Raw genomic sequence first — 9,144 nt, 5'->3', positions numbered from 1 at the left:
CTATTGAACTTATCTTTGGGAAGCAGGAATCAGACTAGTCTCCAAGAATCCAGCAGAGAAATCACCAGCAACTCAGAAGGGCGTCGGCTGCCTTATATCCAGTCTGTAGTTTGCGTTACCCAGTCACACTCCACCTGATCAGGTGTTTGGTTTCTTTCATCCAAATCAGCCTCACTACCTTCCTGCACCAGAAGAGGGAGATCCTCAGACACAAAAGGTGAATGAACAGATGAGCCCACAACAGTGGGCTAAGCGAGTCTACAAAATCATAGTTTATGAAAAAAAATTCTGCTCAGTTGTTACTCTGCTTTGTGTGCCTTTAAACCTTTCACTTTGACAATATACTGTGTACTAGTTTTATTCATACACAATAAAATATTCTTAATTTTATCCAGTTTTCATACATCCCTCCTGTTTGGATTATTGTAGGATTTTGGAAGTCCCCTTATTCTTAGTTATGTGGTCATTTTTTGGGAAATAATGAATTGATGCTCTATGCCAAGATGCAAGTATTTACCTTGATCAGCCCTTAAGATCATTTGTTACAGCATTGCCCTTTTATCAGAGGGACTCTACTGATCTCACCAGACTGGAAGCATCTCAGGTACAGGCACGATTTTGGCATGTACAGATACCAAGTCCTTTACAGCAGTATTCACCACAATTTTGACCTATTGGTTGTGGAATAATTCATCTTGTACCCCACAACACAATTTGAGCAAACTCCTCAAGTTTGTACTTTGCCACAACTTTTCCATCTTTTAAAGGCAGGTAGTACCACCAGCTCAGGGGCACTGCAATATGGAGCCCTTGAGCTCCCACTTACATCATTTGCTCCTGGGCTGGTGGGAAGATACATTGACCACAGCCTCATCCTATTGTTGGGTGACAGGACTTCCTGAGTTATTTGTAATGACCTGGGTAGAGACAGAATTACCTTCTTAAACGTGATAAATTATCTTAAAGGAAAGAAATGTCCTTTTAAAAAAAAAAAGTTCAGTTTCCCATAAACCTACTGCAACCAGTCTATTGAGATTGGAAAGCCATCACCCCACGTGCCTTACAGCAAGTATCTCAAGACGGTCAAGGTTATTGAGGAATCGTTCCAATTTTTTTTTTCCAGCCTTTCAAACCAAAGCTTTTTTTTTTTTTTTTTTTTTTTTTTTAAACATAGGAGCTACCCACCAGAGATCAGTTTACCAGCATATGACCACAGCTTGGGGAGTAATTAATAGTCACTATTAGTATCCGAACCGCCCACAGCTCTCACTGTGCACACAACAAGTGTGACCGCCGCTGCAGCGTACTGAGTGTTGTGTTTGTGCAAGCACACCCATAGACAGACTAAGAAAATAAAGAGCCAGAGGCCATAAGTCTCAGGCAAGCGGTGCATTACGTCGCTGAGTGCACCTCCCGGAGGGCTGTCTGGTGGGGCAGATGGGTCAATACAGGCCTGACCCAACACCTTTAGGTTAGCAATTTGTTTTGTCCCACCCTTTCCAGCCATAGCTATGTCAATGGGAACATGACGTTATTTGAGGGTTTTGTTTTTTTGGGAGGTGCCAGTTATGGTTTTGGAGAGAAGAAACAGAAAATACAGGAAAGTGGACTCGGTCATTTATCTTATAGTGATGGTAAATAAAACCAAGAATTCTTTACTTGCATACTTTTCACACATGAATGTTAGACAGATGGCTTTAAGAGGAAAAAATTAAAAAAAAAATTACCCATAAGGAATTAGTAAACTGAAGGTTTTGAAATGAGTTTAAAATTCTAGTAGTTGAGACAGCCATCACGTGAAGGACTGCAATGCCACAAACCACAATGCGCAGTATTTTAGTCACCTCCATGATGCTCAACCATAGGCAGAGCTTCACAGGAAAATAGCGGTTACTGAAGCAGGCCAAAGACAGCCCATGTGTAGCCAGCAATACTGTCACTGGGGGGCGCTAATCCCCATTGCATGCACATACCGGCTGGTTGCCACTCTATTTGTGCCATCTGCACCTTGAGAGTTTTTTTATTATTGTTCTATTGATTTTTTCTGTATGTTCTTAGTGTTTTTCCTGTATATACGTACATGATTTTTATTCACTTCAACTTGGTCTTTTAGTAAACCCCATGATTAAGACCAGGGAGGGTGGAAATGTCGGGTGTTTCTATTTTACTGGGTTTTGGACCCATTTTTTGCAACTTGGTACTTATCTAAAATAAAATTCCACTTATGGTTGCAGATTATTCCATTAGAGTGTGCGGTGAATTTTTGCTATTTCAGGGACCACCACAGTCTGTTCTACCAGCACCTTGCTTCTACAGTGACCTTGAGTGCACACCAATACATACTCATACCAGCTGTGTAACCGCTCCACACATTATATCCATCATATGGAGGGTCTAATCAATCATTGGGTGGTCGGCATCATCGGCATGTGCAAGAGTAAAATTGACAGACAAATCCATACAATTAGTTTGTCCAAGGCCAATAGTTCAAATTGGTTACATTAGAGAGGCTTTCTTGCAGCCACTCCATTAAGCAGGTCTCTGCCTCCACCCGTGGCTTCTACACAGGACCCTTTAATCACAAAGAGGCCAACTGGGTAGCATTCAGAGTAGTTTATGGCAAGAAAGTCAACTAAGCCAGATCTATCTTCAGGACCACCAAGGTCAGGAATAGAAGGTAGAATCAGACAAGCAATAGCCAGGTTCAAATATCAGGAGGTCAGTCCAAAACCAAGCCAGACAGGAAAAAGTCAAAGTCAGGAGGGTTTACAGAAGCAGTGAAAAATCAGCTGGTCAAGATAAAAATTATAAAGTAACTGAGGGAAAAGCACTGGAGATGAGGAATACATACAAGAAGTTACTGGCAACTCCTAGCAGTAACCCGAGAGTTTAGGCAGGATGTGCTACTGCCTCATAGGCCACAGCAGGGAGGCGACAGGTCCTGGTGATCTGCTGGTCAGCAAGCGACCCCATTCTGCAATACAGACCCAAGAATCAGCATTCCTGACCGAGAAGTCCTTGTGACATCTCTACCAGCAGTGCCACCTTCAGAATGAATTCAGCCAGCACATCACCAGTGATGCCAGCATGGGCCCTCATGATCTAGCAGCAGCACTACATCAGTGCAGGTCCATGTCTGAATTTAACAGTACCTCTCCTATTAATGGGGGCCTCTTGACCCTTATATTCAGGATCAGAGAAGAACTTGAGAGGTTTCCAGATTAGGAGTGGATCAGACATTGAAACCAAGTGACAGTTCTGTCTACATACCCAAACAGTTCTCCCATTACAGGATGTCAGCTCAGCAACAAATATCTTGGAAAGGTAGGAATCTGGTCAGAGTTTGGACCAAGATGGAAAGCAAAAATCCTTTTAGCTAATCTGAGGTTCAGCATCTTGGCTGACTTTAAAAGTTAGATTTTTACAAATGTTGCCGAGGGATTTTATAATTGGACTCCAGGGGGAAAAGAAAAAATAAAAGCCTACAGTGAAAGTTAGCACTGCCTCAAGTTCTCTCATTGACCACATCAGCCCCTTCCTCCAGTCCATTGGTTTGAAGAGTGTTTAAAAGTAGCATCACATGTTTTTAGCGAACCCCAAGAACCACTGCAAACCTGTGATTTAGGTTGCACCCATGGACATTTGAAGTCACCATTTGGAAACCTTTCCTTGACAAACCCCCAGGAGCGTCACACCCCGAAGCAGGAAAGCCAATTTCAAAAATTTAACAGAAAGGTTTGTCTCTGGCCTCATTCACACAGTTATGCTTAAATATGTACATCGAAAATACAAAAAAAAAAAAAAAAAAATTGTACCTGCGTCAATATTAGGCCATGGCTGCGGCTGTTCTCACCCAGTCTTGTTTATATACATGTCTGAAGGAGGAGATGATGCCAGTGGTGATTGGGCACCAGGCATCACATATGAGCACGTTGCAGGAATGCGAGCGCCAACACCGCTGGAATGGTCCTGGCACAGGAGGAGAGTATAGGCATTTTTATTATAATGCTACCAAACATAAGGAATGAGAAGGAGACATCACAGTCATGGAGAACTCCTTTAATGATGGGCGTGCTGGTGTAAGATGCATTTCATTCATTAAGTCTCATATCACGCATCTTCCAACAGTCGTGCACCTCCGGAGACATTACTGCGGTCAGAGCCTGGAGGAACACACCACCAGTTTGTTGGTTACACTTTGCCACATGGCAACTTGTCTGCTGAAATTGTCAAAACCAAGGTGAACACAAAGTCGCAAAAACTTCGCACAAAAATATTGCAACATTTGAACATCTTCATGCGTCAGGCTCAAAGCGTGAAATACTGACAGGCAAAGACACCTTCTTAGGTCTTTATCTCTGAACCAGGGGGTGCAAGGGCATCAATGGCTGAATTAGGCCACATTCACATGTTCAACATTTGTAGCCAAAATCAGGATTGGAACAGTCACAAGAAGAGTAACAGGAGCACATCACCTGTATTTATCAGCCACTCCTGGTTTTGGCTATGAACACTGAACATGTGAACGTGACCTTAAGAGAAGACAAATGCATATCTTTTAGCATGTTGGAATTAAATTGTGCACCAAAAACAAACACTAAGCCAAACAGTCCCCCCCTCCCCCCAAGAAAAACATAGCAGGAAAAATAATTTTACAGCATAAGACTGAAATACCTGGTCACCTAGGAGGCATCTCCAGACCCTTGTACGCATTGGCATGTCGCTCAGTGATGGTCTTGGGCAGGCACAGGAAGGTGTTCTCGTGATGTTGCTGGAACCGAGTCCCCGTGGTCTACATGGGCTCCTCCACAGGAGGCATAGTCCTAGGTGGAGGTTCAGAGTCAGCAATGCATTCTTTTCTTCCATCAGTCAATTTTCAGGACAGGTCTTCAAATTGGTCAGAGTCCAGTACAGAAATTATAGCAAAAAGCTAAATCGTTCCAGTGTCCATGGCAAAATGCTGAAACCCAACTCCATATTCTTCAGCACACATCCGCAGTGGCAACCATCTTTCATCATACTACTGCTACAAGGCCAGGGTCATCATACCAGAGCCACAAAGAAAGAGTCCACTAGAAGAACCCTAGAGAACCAAGAAAGGCCAAGCGACGTTTGGGATGCACATCCTGGCTCTGAGAACAGGCCGGCTGTACCACCAACACACCCAGGACCACCTGTAGAGCTCAAGCTGAGTATGCTGGGAGTATTAGTAGGGTGTGGTGCCGGCCCATAGGTCACAGCAGGGGGCTAATCACTCCTGAGGAGCGCTGGACTGCGCACACCCATTTACCTGGATGGGAGGTACCACAAGTCCCAGCCACATTAGCACCCTTGGCTGGACAGTGACTGTACCCCAGTGGTGCCTTCCGCAGAGTGAGTATTTTGGGGTTTGGCGATAGAATCCGAGCGCGGTAATAAGAGCAGATGTGTGAGGATCAGACGGGAGCGCTTCTTTCGCCATCGTTCGTTCAGATGGAATCTGTGTGAATTTGCTTCAAAATCTGAAAACTCCGTGTGAATATGCGTTAAGGTCACGTCCCAATGTAGCGAAACCGCCAACATTTATTCTTTTTTTTTTAGAAATTGTGTTGTGCTTCACAGTTCAAGCAGTGAATGTAATGATGGGAAACTTGTAGAGTTTGTTGCGCTGTGCATTTCTGGGCGCTTTTCCTCTACAGTCTGCGGGTGACGCTGAGAATCTCATTTATTTATACAGCACCATTATTTCCACATCCCACTCTATCTGCACTGAGAAAAGATAAAAAAAACTGCATCAAATCTGCACTAAAGAAAGGAGGCACCTGCATCATTTTTTGGCAGAAATCTGAGGAGAAAAGCAGCGTTTCTACCCTTGGTATCTCGGATTCAGGCTGTAATCACACACGCAGTTATTGCTGCAGTTTTAGTTACTTGGTTCCATATTGGCCGCAGGTTCTAAAGAAAAAGGAAAGTGACCTCTCCCTTCTGTCGGGTCTGTGTCTGTTCTGAGGACTAAGGCTGTGTGCACACGCTGCGGATTCTGCTGCGGATTTTTCTGAGCAGATTTTGCTGAATCCGCAGGTAAAATGTCCTGCGGATTTAGTGCAGATTTTCTGCAGCTTTTGTGCGGATTCCTATAATGGAGCAGGTGTAAAATGCTGTGGAATCTGCCTAAAGAATTGACAAGCTGTGGATTTGAACCCGGATTTTTCTGCAGCATTTGCACAGCGTTTTTTATTTTACATAGAATATAATGGTGCTGTACACCGCAGGAGAATCCGCTGCGGATCTGCAGCAGAATCCACAACGTGTGCACAGACCTTTTAGTGCAGAAGAACTAGCAGCCGTCTGTACAGACTACGGCGTCATTCACACATCAGTGTTGACACCGGGAGAAGTCTCCACACAGCGAGCAGGCGCCCGGCATCGCCCCTCTTCTCGGTGAGTCCCAGTCCTGGGTTTGGTTTCCAAATACTGACATGGGAATAAGTCCCAAGAACCTCGCTCAGACGAGTGTCGGCACAAATTGTTGATTTTTCATCCTAAAAAACCTCAAGTCATCATTCGTGTCATTGTTTTATCCATCTGACATCCAGTTTTTACATGAACAATTTAATAATTCCTAAAAGGTCTTCCAGCCTCCTCTGTGGGTATCTGCAGTGGTCCGGACAGACGGATGGGCTCAGTTTGGCATCGCTCGTCTTTTACGACTGTCTAACCAATGCATATCACCGGACATCGTAAAAGACACCTTCAAAAGTGCGCAGCGCACGCTAAAATCCTACTAGCGCACGGCCAGCACACGATCTGCACACCCTATGCTATAGATAGGGTGCGCAGATCGCATGCGTCCATGTGCGAAAGTAGGCGGCGATGACCGGATGGGGCGGACAGGGAGCCGGCAGGGGGTGGGGCTTAGCGGCGCCATGCGCTGCATGGAATAAACGCTAGTGTGAAACTAGCCTTACTCCCTTGCATGCCATAGGTCTGGCTCTGGGTCAGAGTGCCCCTATCCATTCCTACCTCCACTTCCATACCCCTTAATCCTTCATATTGTGTCCCTGTTAGGCCGGTTTCACATTCGCGCTTTTTAAGCGCACGCACGGCCGGGGGTAGCTCCGCCCCCGAGCCGGCTCTCTGCCCGGCATGCCCGCCCCTTCCTTGTAGCGCCGCCTCCTAGCACACAGCGGCGCCTGCGATCGGCGCACCCTATCTTTAGCATAGGGTGCGCAGATCGTGCGCAGGCCGTGCGCTAGTTGCGCTTTGACCTGCGCTGCGCACTTTTGACGGTGCGCCGTGCGCGCCAAAATCCGAAAAGTTTGATTTTGGCGCGCACGGCGCACCGTCAAAAGTGCGCAGCGCAGGTCAAAGCGCAACTAGCGCACGGCCTGCGCACGATCTGCGCACCCTATGCTAAAGATAGGGTGCGCCGATCGCAGGCGCCGCTGTGCGCTAGGAGGCGGCGCTACAAGGAAGGGGCGGGCATGCCGGGCAGAGAGCCGGCTCGGGGGCGGAGCTACCCCCGGCCGTGCGTGCGCTTAAAAAGCGCGAATGTGAAACCGGCCTTAGTACTCATATGGCCCCTAAGGCTACTTTCACACATCCGGCTTTTTGAATCCGGCACGTTGTATTGTTGCCCGCACCGTGCCAGATGGGTATGTGGCGCATCTGGTTTTTGCTGGATATGGCAAGAAGTAGCCATCCGGAGTCTGCAAAAAACGTTCGCTGCAATGTTTTTTGACAGCGCCGGACTGGTTTTTCTTACAGCGCATGCGGAGACTGAGTCTCGCGCTGCTCTTTTAAATGTGGGTGCCACCGCAACGCAGGCATCTGGTGTCTCCGGCACATCCTGGATCCGCCCCTACGGTTTATCGCCGCACGGCGCCGGAGACACAAAGCCGGATGTGTGAAAGAAGCCTAAGATATCATTATGTCTATAAGGGCTCATACTCACTTGCGAGAGACCCGCACGATTCTCGTGCGAGTCTCTCGCATGCACTCAGACCGGAGCGTGCAGCTACATGTATTTCTATGCCGCCGCATGCCCCGGTCCCAGTGCCAGCGTAACAGGCCGGATTAACCCCCTGCCCAGAATATACCCGGGGATAAAGTGGCCTAGGCCAGATTATACCCCTCTGGGTCAGAATATACCCCAGCTGCTGTAGATCAGATTTTTCATGCTTTTGAGAACCATCAAAAACGGGGCCCCAGGCAGCACACAGGAGCCCCAGGCAGAGCATGAGGGCCCCAGGAAGTGCACGGGGCCCCAGACATCACACAGGGGGCAGAATCAGTGCACAGGGGCCCCAAGAAACGCACAGAGGACCCAAACATCACAGAGGGGGTCCCAGACAGCGCACAGGGGGCAGAATCAGCACACAGGGGGGCAGAGACAGTCTCTCCCCCCGTGCACTGCCTGGGACCCTATGCGCTTCCTGGGACCCCGTGTGCTGCCTGGGAACCCATTCGTTGTCTCTGCTTCCTTGTGCTGCCTGGGGCCCCATTTTTGATGCTTCTCAAAAGCGTGAAAAGTTTGATCTACAGCAGCTGGGGTATAATCTGATCTAGGCCAATATATACCCGGGGTATATTCTGGCCCAGAGGGGTATAAATTGGCCTAGGTCACTTTAACCCTGAGTATATTCTGGGAGGCTGGTTAATCTGGCCTGTTGCACCGGGTTTTCATGCGAGAGACTCGTGTGAGTCTCTTGCAAGTGAGTATGAGCCCTTATTTTCATATATATATATTTAATTGAAGAAATAAAAATGTTATACAATTGGAAACAAACCATTTTTCTTTTGCTTTGTGTCAATATTTGCCAAGATTTCTAACAATTTGCTTCACTGTCAATGGAAGGCTTGTGTTTTGCGTGGCAAGCTGACACTTTTATTGATACAAGCAATGTTTTTGTCCATTCACGTAGGCTTTTTTTAATTTTGTTTTTATTTTAGACCAGAGTTGTAACCAAAAAATGCAATGTTGGAATTTTTTTTTCCCCCATTAACTTGTTTACCAGTCAAGTTAATTAATTTTATATTTTAGTAGATGGAGCTTTTACAAATGTGGCGATACCAAATGTTTGTCTTTTTTTATTTTTTTTTTATTTTTCATGGCGGAAAAGTAAGGGGATTTTTATTGTTGTTTATATACTTATTTTTTAGTTT

General features: G+C 46.3%; 1 long non-coding RNA gene across 1 annotated transcript; it reads right to left on the bottom strand.

Moving 5' to 3' along the window:
• Positions 1 to 218: 218 nt before the first annotated feature.
• LOC141074883 (uncharacterized) lies at positions 219 to 5,193 on the bottom strand. The gene is made up of 2 exons (XR_012227238.1): positions 4,675 to 5,193; positions 219 to 3,969 (listed from the first exon to the last, which is right to left on the bottom strand). It is a non-coding gene; the product is annotated as an uncharacterized lncRNA (long non-coding RNA).
• Between the last annotated feature and the right edge of the window lie 3,951 nt (positions 5,194 to 9,144).

Source organism: Dendrobates tinctorius, unplaced genomic scaffold (assembly GCF_039654945.1).
Source record: "Dendrobates tinctorius isolate UK_male_01 unplaced genomic scaffold, ASM3965494v1 ptg000342l, whole genome shotgun sequence".
Lineage (NCBI taxonomy): Eukaryota > Metazoa > Chordata > Amphibia > Anura > Dendrobatidae > Dendrobates > Dendrobates tinctorius.
Note: the sequence above shows the minus strand (reverse complement) of the source record. Positions and strands in the feature narration are given on the sequence as shown.